This window comes from Anser brachyrhynchus (genome assembly GCF_964034855.1).
Source record: "Anser brachyrhynchus genome assembly, chromosome: 4".
In the NCBI taxonomy this organism is placed as follows: domain Eukaryota; kingdom Metazoa; phylum Chordata; class Aves; order Anseriformes; family Anatidae; genus Anser; species Anser brachyrhynchus.
Window position 1 is genome coordinate 9,663,833 of NC_137698.1, and position 13,076 is coordinate 9,676,908.

General features: G+C 42.6%; 1 long non-coding RNA gene across 1 annotated transcript in view; it reads right to left on the reverse strand.

Moving 5' to 3' along the window:
- Window positions 1-13,076, reverse strand: part of LOC308193993 — a 72,996-nt gene that overhangs the window by 23,413 nt on the left and 36,507 nt on the right. The window lies entirely within an intron of this gene.

The window sequence follows — 13,076 nt, forward strand, 5'->3', positions numbered from 1 at the left end:
GGGCAGCTGCCAGACCCCCACCCAGCCGCTTTCCATCTTCCCCTCCTCAACAGGACAGGGGGAGGAAGGAAGACAAAAAAAGCTTGCAGGTGGAGGGAAGCACAGGGAGATCACTTACCAATTGCAGTTGTGGGCAACACAGACTTGACTTGGGCAAGATTAATTAATTTATTGCCAATTAAAATAATTTTGAAGAGTGAAAAAGAAAAAAAAATTAAACAATGCTTTCCCGTCCCACTTTTTCCCTATCGCTTCCACTGTTAGCACCCTGCCACCAACACCAATTCTATTTCTCTTGACATTTTAGTGATAAGGCCATAATTTAGCTTTTTTTTTTGAGCCTTTTTTTTTTTTTTTGACAGTGGCCAGTGGTAGCAACAGCAAAGGCTTCTTTATTGTACTGCTGTGGGAAAGATACAGCTCTTCAGCCTCAGTGTACCTTTTTATTGTGGTATTTATTTATGGTATTTATTATTATTGTTACCATATTAAATAAGCTTGTTCTTACAACTCAGCAGAGCCTGCTAAACAACAGGTAACAGGTAAATGGGGAAATAGGGATGACAGAGAGGGGGGGTAAGAAAAAGAGCATGGAGGAAACTTGTAGCTATTTACTTCTGCAACAGCAAGCTGCTGGCACCACCCTAATGACTAGACCATCTTTTCTTTTCCTGAACATTTCTCACTCATTGAATGTGCAAACCCTGTTTATTCATTTATTTGCTATCCACCCTGTCAGCTGCTTGTGAAACTAAATAGCACACAGTGACGGAATTAAAGACAGAAGTAGTGAGCATGTACCAAGGGACAAAAAGCCAAATACACGTCATCTCCCTCCAGCACCTCCTAGTTTTCATGTGCTTGACTTATTACACCTCAAATTCCTTTTAATACGATAAAAGGAATATATTAACATGTTTGTCATTGCTAACAGACTGAGGGAAAGCAATTAACATTAAGCTGCAGGTGACAATTGTGCCTCTCAGCATTCAAGAAAGCGTCTTGCAAAGACTTAAATGTCTCAGAGCGAACTGAAATCTCAGCAAGGTGAGGAAAGACTGCTAGCAGTTTTTATCCTTACCCTCAGCAAGGCTTATTTTCCATATTCAGCACAGCCTCCCTTGCAGTAAGCCGAAATTTGAAAACGTCCAATGCAAACCGAGTTCCACTAGACATAAATTTTACTTTCACATCCCCAGCCTGCCGCCGGGGCTGGTAGGAGCCTTGTGTCTACACTGAGGATGTGCTTCCAGGGGGTGGTGACAGCTCTCAGAAGAAAGCAGCGAGTGAAAGGGGAACATGACAGGGGGCTCTGTCTGACATGGACCTTAGCAGCATGGGAGAGGTTGCAGGAACGGCGGAGGGAGCAAGCACAGCCTGGCGGGGGACAGGACGCTCGGCATTAATTCTCACCCTCAGACAGAGCTTTCTGCCCGCAGCCCGAATCAACAGGAAAAGTTTGCTTTCAGATCATAAGGAAAGTTTCAGGGTGTTTAAAAAATAAAAATTAAAAAAAAAAATAGACCACCATAAATAAGCAATGTAAATTAAAATAAAGCCAAATTTAAAATGTTCTAAGAGTCATACTCCTGTCCGATCAAAACTATTTACTGAGAGCTACTCGTATACAAGTCAGTATCTTTGGATAGTGAGATCACCTTCTGCCTTGACTGTTTATGTGTTTTATGACTTTGAAATTCATGCTGAGGACTGGTCAGACTTTGGAGTACAGCAGATTGTTGCTGGAGACAGGGTGTGTGTGGAAATATCTGAGTGAGCCTTTTGAAACATTAGGAATGGTCTAAGAGGTAACCTGAATGCTTTCAAATACAAGTTTTAGGTCTAGAATTAAGAGATGAATGTTAAAATCTGAGATCCTAGCCAGTGGATAGTTGGAAGCTGAAATTCAGCATTTGTCTGTGGATTAATTTCAGTGACTGTGATTGATCACCCAAGTGAGAGCAGTTCTGCTTCCAGTATAAGCAGACTTTATCCCTTACCAGATTCATCTTTGCTTAAGTGAGAAAAATACCACTTCAATCATCCTGTGCACACTCTCAAAAGAAAACAGTGAATTTAAAGGCAGTGGCTGCTTTCAGCCAGGACTGGTCGCTCAGCCTGCCTGGATTTCCCGTTCTGCCTGCCCTCGCAAATGCAGCAGGACGGCGGAGCAGAGACTACAAAAGATGCACACGGCCTCATTTGTACCACAGACACACTTGCTGACCAGCGAGCAGCCAGCTTTATGAATTCAGCCTCGAATCTAGAAATCTGTGTGCTGTTCCTTTGTTCTTATTTTGATGTTTATTTGGTTTTGTTTTGTTTTAGGGGAAGGGGGGTAAGGCACAGATCTAGCATTCCCAGATAAAAGCTATAGTACCAAACAACAAGTAAAAGGTTGGTGGCATTCTTTGCTTTGGTCTGAGAGTAAGGAGAGCTGGCAGTTAACTGAAAAAATAGTATCTTTCAGAGATACCTTTGAAGAGTATTATTATGAATTGGCCTCTGATGACTGGTTGAATACGTTAAATAGGATCTTTTCTTCTTTAAAGTGTTCTTTGAACAAAATTTCACAAATTTCAGTAAGTTTTTAGGTCAGAGGAAGTCAGAAATGTGCACTTACTCTATTACAAAATTTGATCAAAAAAAAAAACAAACAAACAAAACACCACCACTAGTCTGTAATGAATTGACACTCCATATCAACCACCAAAAATCTGTGTTAAAATCCTGGAGAGGTAATTAAAAAACAACTTCCAAAAGACATAACTCATTTTCCCCAAATATGTAAGCAAGCAGTGAACACCCTTATTAACGGCAGAGCATGGTCTTAATAGGGAGACACTCTTAGTGCCACTGAATAAAAACCACATTAAACTGTATTTCCGAGACACTGTGGAAGCGTCTGGCATCAGTAGATTGCATGGCTACATTCAGAACTACAGAGGCCCAGTATTACCAGGCTAGTAAGATCTCTGAGTAGTGCCAAGATAATGTCTTAAGTTCCTTAGGGAAAAGCATATAACCTGTCAGCTATGATCTTTGGTCGGCACCTGGCATAAAGCAAAATATCTCTGCATGGGGGCTTCAAGCAAGTCTCCTCTGCCACAACAGTGCAAAGACAAGCAGAGAGGTGCCAGGAGAAGCTGTGCAACTGAATGCAAGCCCGTCCAGAAAATACAGCAATTAAGCCTAAGAAGCAGCTCTCAGTCACTGGCTGTGCCATCAAGCCCCTTCCGCGCATGCTGTTAGGACTGTACACGTCATGTCTAGCATCCCCAAGCACTTGGCTAGAGTGCTCTAGGGACAGAAGCTCAACTAGGACTCCAAGGAAAAGTCAGGGTCCATCCTGGGTGAGCAGAAATAGCTATACAGTTTCCATATGACAAAGGTCATGCCCAGAAGTTGTAACACATGCATTCACAGAAACACGATGCTCCTTCACTGGAAAGAAACTAAAATACTCTCTGACAGAAGTCTGTCTTGTGGAGGGAAGGGATAAGATGGAAAAGTTCTTCCAGAAAAAAGGCTTACTCGGTCAAAAATCAACCCATATTCACCAACCAAACTGCTTTCTGGGGACTTCCTAACACAAGCCCAAACCAAAGTAAAATTAAAAAAAATGTTACTGGAAAAAAAAATCACAAGAATGTTAATTCTGATCATTTGTGCTCCATGAGGATGCTCTCCATTTGAGCAGAAGGGAACAGGCCAGCTCAGTGCTCTAGTGCAACTTGGTGCAGGTAATCCCATGCTGACTGCTTAATTTCTCCAGGCAGCATCAACTGGACCCAGCATGCATTTTGCTGATCACAAGGGACCTCAGTCCATTTTACAGGGAGCTCTGTGCAAAGATCTGTATGATCTAGTCTTACAGTCTGATTGTGAAATGTTTTAAAAGCTCTTCCAGCTCTTCTACAACATAGTATACAACACAATACGAAGTGGGTTTTGTTAAAAGGACAAGTAATTATTTAGCAAAAAGTTGAAGACAAAAAAAAAAATAGTTTTCTTGCTTTCATTGTAGATTGCTTAGACCATAAAGTAGAACTTTAGGTAAAATGTATGGAAAATCTTTTACAATTCACACTGAATTTCTAGCTCAGTAGATGCAAAATATTTGTTGTTCAAAGTGAATATGGACCCCTGTAAAAGTGCATTATTTTTTCCTGTCTGCTCAAAAGTATCAACGAGGATAGTGGAGAAGAGAAACACCCCTAAGAAAAGCCAGCTAAACCCAGCCTGCAATGAAAAGAGCCTCGAATAAAGCGTGCAACCAGCTCTCCGAACCAATCTTTGTGCGGGGAAGCAAACATTGAGGCCTGTAACGGGAAACTGAAGGAGGTCACTCCACTTTTATTGAGCTTTTCCTCCTTGTCAAACCACCGTGCTGTGTGTTATACTCCTTCTGGGTCACTGGGAGCCTATCACAAAGCCCCCTCTGTTTGGGTACCCTTCACCCAAACTCCACCAGGCAGCAGAGCAGAAACGCTGAGGTGGAGCTGCCGTCCAAAAAGCTTCCCGGCACAATAGCTGCTGCTGTCACAGTCAGACAATAAAGAGGATTTTATGCTGGTATATTTTTCTCATCATATGCATGACAGAAAGTTTAATGGGCCTTGCTAGTTTCTTAGTGGCTTTTAAGGCCCTATAAAATAGCCTGCTATCAGTTCGATCTGTGTTCTCAAGATGTCTGCCTGGACATCAGAGAGCTCCAGCAGGAGCTATGTTTTCATTCCCCCAACCTGCAGGGGAAAGATAAGCTAATTAGCTGAGAAATTAGAGAGGCAAACTATTAGCATCACAGAAGTGAAAACGAAAGCTCTATAAGAATTTATAGATGGGGAACTCCTACCCACCTACTGCTCTCTTGGGGGCTGGAGGTTTTTTGTTAACACACCTTTTATTTTCCAGGGGAAGGCAGCTCCTGCCAACAGCCCCAGTCTGCAGGAACTTGGTTAATGTTGGTGTGTTTAGGTCACAGAAGAAATGCTCTGACTTTTGATAGTCTACCTGCAGTTGAATCTCTTGACTTCATGAGATTTCAGTTTGTAGGGGACAAAAAAAATCTGGGCTTCAGAGTTACTGAAGACAGAAGCTATGGACGGAGATTTGGATGAACAAGTAGAAAGGTAGATGCTTCTCTTCTGACCAATCCTTCCTGTCCGGCCATTGAAGTCATACCCCTTTCCCTTCTCTTTCTCAATCTCTCAGCAGCCTGGGAGCATCCTACGACAATTTGTAGATAAATCACTTGGTACCAGCTTCTTCTGCGGGACTGATACATCCTCATCATTACCCCATACCCATCGTCACCCTCAATTCAGAAGAAAGCAGACAACTTGTCATTTTGCTTCTCTCTCATTCGACCTATCGCAGCAGAGTCCACAGTGACAATACTCCAGGAGTAAGATACAGAAGGATTGCATCTTGCTTTTGCAGCACAGTTTACTAACTTCATTCTTAGAAAACAAATAGAGACTGACGGGTTCTATTTCCAGTTTTATGCAGATCTGAATTTGCCGCCCTGCTCCCACAATCACACCTGGTATTAAAGAAAAGATGCAAGTCTGACCATATCCACTGCACAGACACGTTATCATCGACCTGGATCCTGCCAGGCTCCCTCGCAGTTAGGAATGCCTTCCCTGGCAATAGTTTTCCAAGGATTTAGCAAAGCTCTCCGTGTAGTAGGCCTCATACAATCTGAACATCATTACCCGAGTCCAAACGGTGCTCTGGATCATGATGACGTTTTACAGAGAACTGTTAAAACTTTCCTCTGATATAGCTTGCATGAAATTTCAGATTGCTTCCATAACTAAGACGTTCACCCTATTTACAAGAAAGGCTGCAGAAAACGTTACCCTGGATTGACATTTGTCTTGCAGCAGCTTATATTTAGACCTTACAGACTGATGGCAAAACATATCTCTATCCTGCAAGCAGCGCATCTCGAGGCTGAAGTTCTGCAGAGCAAGTACAATCACATGATAGGCTATATTTTTGATGATACAAAGTGGAGAAAAACTGGGACAAAGACATTCTTGTTTCTTCTTGGAAAACAAAAAATATATTTTAAGTAACAACCACATGAAAAATATGTTTTAAGTAGCAACCACATGAAAAAATAGGCAAGATAAAAGCATTCAAGCAGGGAAGATCCAAAGGATATTTCACAGGGACTAATCATCCATACAGAAAGTAAGCTGCTAAACACTTTATTTTCAGCTCTTTCCCTGGGAGATGTGAAAACTTCCACTACTAAACACTGCAGAAATCAAGTATGCTGGTAGTAAGAGGGAAGAGACAGACAGGAGCAGACCTCCTTCACCTAAAGCCATTTCTCCCAGAAAATTTGTTCCTAGCCCTGACCGAAGTCATGCTCGAGCAGACTTCTCTTCCTGAGCCACGAGGATATTCCCTTTCCTGTCCTCTCCTCCCACATCTCTTTCCTGAGTTACCTTCTCAGGGGGCTCCAGACCCCTGGCAGAGGAATCACTGCCAGACTCCAGAATACCCTAAACATACTTCTTCATGAATATTCCCTGCTCTCTTCTTGCTGCTGGAGAAGCTCTCCCCGGTCCTCTTCCCTGTTTCACCATGGATGCATTCCTAACTCCATTCCCATAAATACATGATATGGGCCGAACTCATTCACTTAAGGAAATTTAAGGGAACTGCACTTCCAAACACTCCCTTTTTATCTAGTTCCCCCTCAGGAAAGGAAGTAGCCACTTCTACAACAGTGGCTAAATGAACGCCATCACGAACATCGTGTCCCTTTCCACCTAATGTTCCTTTAAGTACTCAACACGCCTTCCTTTAAATATGCCAAGCTTTCTCAGTGCCAGTTCCTGGAACTCCTCGTACCTTCATGTGATCCCACAAAGTACAAACAACCAGCTAGGAAGAAAGATGCTCCTTCAGCCAGCTCACAGAGGAAAACATGCTGCTTCAGGGCATGGTAAAATTGACCACAGCGTTCCCAGATCACTTATACTCAGGCTTAAATGAGTGTGTGACTCTGCTAAATCTGCCTACTCAGGTGAGGTAAATAGGAGCTAATTTAGCAACAACATGCCTAGTACTTTCCATGTTAATATATACATATATATATATATATATATTTATATATATATATAAACCTCACAGTGGCTACCACTACTCTGCCAGCAATGCCACACAAAAGGCAGAGACACCCCCACCCCTGGCTCAGTTTTCCCAGAGTGCCTGGGTCAGAATAAATGACCCAGCTTGTTTCTCCTGGTGTGCCCAGGCCACTCTCAGGACACAAAAAGAAAACACTTGTTATGTTACCCAAACATATGTATTACAGTGGTACCCAGCTCTTTCACAGGCTCTGGGAATAAGGTGGCTCCCCACCCCTCTCCTACATGTCAGCGTATAGGCACAGGATTATGTGGCCCAGTGTCCTACAATAGCCCCTTTGAAGAACGTGAAAAAAGTAAAAGTTAATAAATCTCTAACCACATCCTCCTGAAAAGGCAGAAAGTTTTCCATCGACTGTTAAAGAAGCGTTTCTTCTGTTAACCAGTACTTGTGCTAAACACATATATGTATTTACACAAACATTTTGTATATTTACTGTTGGTTTTGAGAGACATGATACACATGTCACTGAGGTCAATAACATTTTAATTGCTAAATAATTTTTTTCAAAGCCACCTGGGAATGGTAAAACAGGATACGGGTCTTTTATTCCCGCTTACCTTCACGAAACAAGCTCTTTTCTCTGCGGCGCACACGATAGTTGCTATGCATACAGATAGGGCCTTAACAATACTATTCTGACATTTAAGCATTTCACCCTCGGTGCAGTACAGCCTGTTTGTATTTTTAAGCTTGGTTTTTGGGCCAAATGCAAAGAAACCACTGTGTGACTCTGAGCTTATCGTCTGTGCTCCCATCTGAAAAGGTAATGCTCGGGTGTGTCAGGTATCACCTGGGGATTTAAGCAAGAGACTTTCTGCAGTTAACCCAATCCCATGACCTGCTCTGAATTACCTTTGATTTGAAGGCAGGTTAGTTAACCACCAAAGCTGCCTCTTCCATTAATTGGAATCCAATTCTCCTGAAATGGGGGCGTACAGTAATTCCTATTTTGCCTCCTAATGGCTCTGTACATACTCTGTTACACCTTGGAGCAAATCTACCAGTGAGACACAGGTGAAGAAGGTTGTTTTCTTGTGCTTACCTTCTCAAATCTGGTTTCCTTTCCTAAGCGTTTTCAAAGTGTCGGTGTCTAGTTATCCTGGCATTTGTCTATGCAGAGGTTAGATTATTCATCACTGGCTTCTATTTTACCAATACTTCAGTCAAGCATACTTTTGTCCCTCCTTCAGCATCTGGAAAAGTAGCGTAATAGCCGTGAGCTCTGTCTCATTTCTCCTCATCACTGAATTGAAAGCTGGGATCCAGCCTGTGTGCATAGAGTGATAGTCCTGGCTGCTAGACATTTTGTGTGTTTGCAGGCTAAATTACAGAATGGTTGAGGTGGGAGGGGACCTCTGGAGGTAATGTGGTCCAGCCCCCTGCTCAAGCAGGGCCATGCAGAGCAGGCTGCTCAAGACCATGTCCAGGCAGCTTTAGAAGATCTCCATCAGGGAGACTCCACCACCTCTCTGGGCAGCCTGTGCTCAGTCACCTGCACAGTAACGTGTTTTCCTGATGTACAAGAAGGAGCCTCTTGTGTTCTAGTTTGCGCCCACTGCCTCCTGTCCTGGCACTGAAGAGAGCCTGGCTCCATCTTCTAATAAAATCGAATAAAATTCTCATAATATGCAGCAAGGGGAAGGGGGGATGTTTTAAGAAGTTATGTTTTAGAAAAGAGGGAAATTTGATGCAACATCAGTGCCAGTCACTTTCAATAGTTTACCAAATTGTAACTGTTTCAGAAATCCTTGCTTAATGCAAGAGTAGAAGGGAGGACCAACCAGAATTGTGCCCAGATAGCTGGTATGTTGTTAGAGCCTCTATTCTTCATAGTCCCTGCAGGTTTGGTCACTTCTAGAGTTAGCCTATCAGAGACATGTGGCACGTATCCCACTCATCCCATTCCGCTGACTTACTCTGTGCCCTACTGCCACAGCTGATGCAAAAGCAAATGCTTTACAGCAGAATCACTAATGTTGGCCTCAGGGACACATGGACATGCTCGTACACTGCAATTGTTATCATTTTGCCACCCTAATCATTCCTTGAGGACACGTGCCTTTGGTTTACAGCCTCATAGGTTTTTAGAAGAAGCAAGATTACAGGCTATGTGTAAGATATACATTAAATATAACTTTTGGTAAATGAACACCACCTCTTAAAAATCCGGCTAGAAATTGTCCCCAGGGTATTTCCTTTGGGAGGACGTAATACAATTTGAGTGATTTAAAGGTTCTGTCTAGTTCTTTTAAATATTCTTTTGACGTTGTATTGCTCTGCTTGTAATAGATTGTTATTGCCCTATATTGAGTTTGCAGAGTGAAGGTAAATCTTTTGTGATGTGATTGTGCTACCCTAAACTCAATATTGTTCACAGGTCCTTTATAACTCCCTGGTTTCACTGCAACAAGCGGGACAAATTTTCATTTTTACTCTTTTAGATTTTTATTCTGTGTTCTGAAACTCAAAGGGACTGCATTTACAGGCATTGTCTAGTGCACTTTTCATGATCTGAGAACTCAAGTGCCATGCTGGGACCACTGCTATTCCCTCTCCCCCAAGCACTGATTTGCAATATATATGTACAAAAAGAAAGAGGGAAAGGAGCGAGACAGCTTGTGTCTTCCACAGGCATCCTGAACTAGTTTTGCTAAGGCAGAACAACTGTAGAAAAAATAAGCTTCCAGTTCCAATACCAAGATATCATGACAATTCTTGCTTCAGAAGTATGTAACACATATTTTCATATAATATTACTGGCCTAACTTCTTATATTGGTACTATAGGCACAGTAACTACCTACTGCAAAAGACGACATGTTGACATAGGTAATGAGCAAGCATCAATCTATATACTATACAAGTTACAGCTATGCTATTTCTATACTGTATCTATATAAGCAAGTGCATACATAAGCATATATAAGTGGGAAACTCGCCCGTTTTTGTGTATGTCCTAATGTCTTTTTTGAGACCCCTTCCTAGTTGGATGAATGGACTTTTCCAAGTATGGTGTCAGTTAAAAGCACACAATGCTGACACCTACAGGACAGCAAACCTTTCCCTTTTGATGTAGAGGTCCCAAGCCTCCGGAAAGTACAGATAGCCACTGAGTACACAGGACTCTAGCACTCTCTTCTGCTACGTCCTGAGTTCCTTCCTAGCTTGCCTGCAGAGAGCCAGCAAGGGCACTTGTTGGGTTCCCCAGCTCTCCTCCGAGACTGCCAAAGATCCACCAGCTCCAGGCAGTTACCCCTAATACCCTTTTTGAAGCAGGGTTTGCAGTTGCATTTCAACAAGTGTATATGGCAACCCCACCTTAATGACACTGTCCTTGTGCTTGTTCTTGTTCTCCATGCACCTTTTGTCTGAGAGACTCTCCCTGCTGCCCAACTTCCTAATGCAGGCTTATGTAATAAAAACAAGCAAAACTTTGGAGCAGATCCCACTCCTCAGATGAAGTAATCTGCAGACTAAATTTCCCCTCCCCTTCTTCAGAACATTTGGTAGTGACAGAAAACATAGGATGTGGTTTTGATATTCTGTCAGGGAATTAGTGCATTTCAGTATGAGGAGGATATTTTCATTTTGCGTGCTGCCAAAAGCTTACTAGGCAGCAAATAAAGGAAACTCTCAGCTTAGTGAGAGATCTCTTTAAACATCAACTGTCCTCAAGGCCTTTGTGCTTGTGCTAAATGCTTTCACTCCTTTTAATGATCAGGTTTAATTTTGAAAGCCACACCAAGCGAGCGCAGAGTCAATGTTTCTTCTAAAGGAAAAAAAAAAAAAGGAGCATTTTTTTTTTCCTGATCTTTGAATTAGCCAAAAATATCTGTACTGCCTAGGGCTATTTAGGAAAAAGGCTTGACATTTATGGAGGTGAATAAAGCAAAGAAAGAAAATAGTTTGTCACTATTGTGCAGCTCTTCTTGTTTCATTTCGTTTTTCAGTTGGGGTCTCTTTATTTTTTTGTGCCGGCACATACTTCTGGAGAGGTAGAATTTCATTAGAAATGCTAAAGAAAACCAACCTTAATTAGTCTGAAACACATCAGTAAACTCAAGCTTGCTGGCGCAGACTCATGTAGTGTGAAAGGCCGATACACTGGGGTCAGTCATGGTGAGTTAGTGGTTTAGTAAGACTCCCTTGAGTCTACCTCTCAAAACTACAAGCGGTCAGCAAGACAAAATAGCCTTGATCCGCATTCAAAGTCATGCCTCCTTGGACAGGATGGTTAGTTACAGCTTTCTGCCTGCTAAAGTTCCAATTATTCTTGGTGCCCTTTGTGTCCCGGGTCTCTTATTCTAAAATGCTTGGCTCAGGCCCTTTTCCCAGGTGAGCGTGCTCTGGCTTTGTGTAAGTCAGAGGTCCTTTGTGAGATGTGGCTTTGACTCTGAGAACACGAGCTGCGAACGTTTTATAAGGCACTTTGGGCTAAAAGCCACTCTGATATGGCATTCAGGCAAACACCCCATAGTACAGGCGATGCCGGCCAGACCAACAGCTGTCCCTGCAGTCTGACCTGGGGGGAAATGATCAAATTTTTTACTGAGACTCTCTAAAAATTTAAAACACAACTAAAACCTTTGTTGGGAACACTTACAGATTGATGCTCTCCAGAAAACAAAGTAGCCAATCTGCAGGGAAGGCCCAGTTTGGATGCATGAGGACATTTGTTTGGTGGTGTGCCATAGATGTTACAAAAAGGAAAAATATCTTCACCCAGTCCAGTAACTTGATAGATTCAGTCCATTTCAAATACCAGGACTTCATGTCAACAAGATCAAGGGATTTAAAATTAAAATAAAAGCGGTATTTTGAGGGCACAATTTCTTATTTGGTATCTTTTCTGTGATCACAAAGCTGAAGTCAATCTTGGGAGGAAAGACAAGAAGGTCTAGAGCAGAGACTGCTGAGCATTCACATGAATTTTGGAGCAGGGGGTTGACAAAAATGAAAAAAAAAAGTTTCAATGCTACTCCAAATAACATTCCATAATAATGTGAATTGACAGAAATGCCTGGAATTGAACTGAAAAGTATCAACACTGTAAAACTACTCCTGTGGCATGGAGCAGCACTACAAAGCATTGGCACTCAGAACTTAAACAGGCCCAATTAAGATAAGCATCCATAAAAAACAAAATGTGATCCAATCCTACTATTTATTTTCTGAACATAAAGCAACGGACTCATCCAAACAAAAAACAAAAACACACTTGTATCCTCAAGAGCTTCCGCTTCCCCTACGGCAAAGGGAGAAAAGACATATCCCAATGTTCCTGGGGCTGGAGAAACTACAGAAACAACTCAAGCAGCTTCAGTAGGAGTTTTATCAGATTTTAAGAAGCTGTCCAGACTACTGTGATGAACATAGCAAAAGTGCAAGTTACCCTTGGAGACAACCACCAGCACAGCACAGCAGGGTCAGGCTCATGGAGAGGGAGAGAGAAAAGGGGTCCCCATTTTTGCCCATTTTGTTGTTAGTGGTTTTTTAATTCCAAATCTACGTGGAGATCTCTCTGGCTGATGTTTAGCTTTCTTCCAAGTGATGTTATCACTGCTACATAACACGTCCCGAGGCATGAACAACAGAACAAAGCTGCTGGGACAACCCAGCTGATCCCCAGACTGATGGGCTGAGCTGCCATCATCTGGCTTCCCCCTGAAAGGGAGCTGGAAACCAGAGGCGAGGAGCCAGTGCCCAGAGACACTGCGGGGACTGCACGAGGAAGATCACCTAACGGCATTTTGCTTTCTTATTGTTCACCCTGCCTGATCCTGGAGTACAGGTGCTGGTAGATGAGTTTTTGGAGGGTCACTCCCCCTCTTCACACTCTGCATTAACTCCCTCGCTGCCCAGTAGCAGCAACTATCATGCACCTGATTGGCAGCTTTCTGA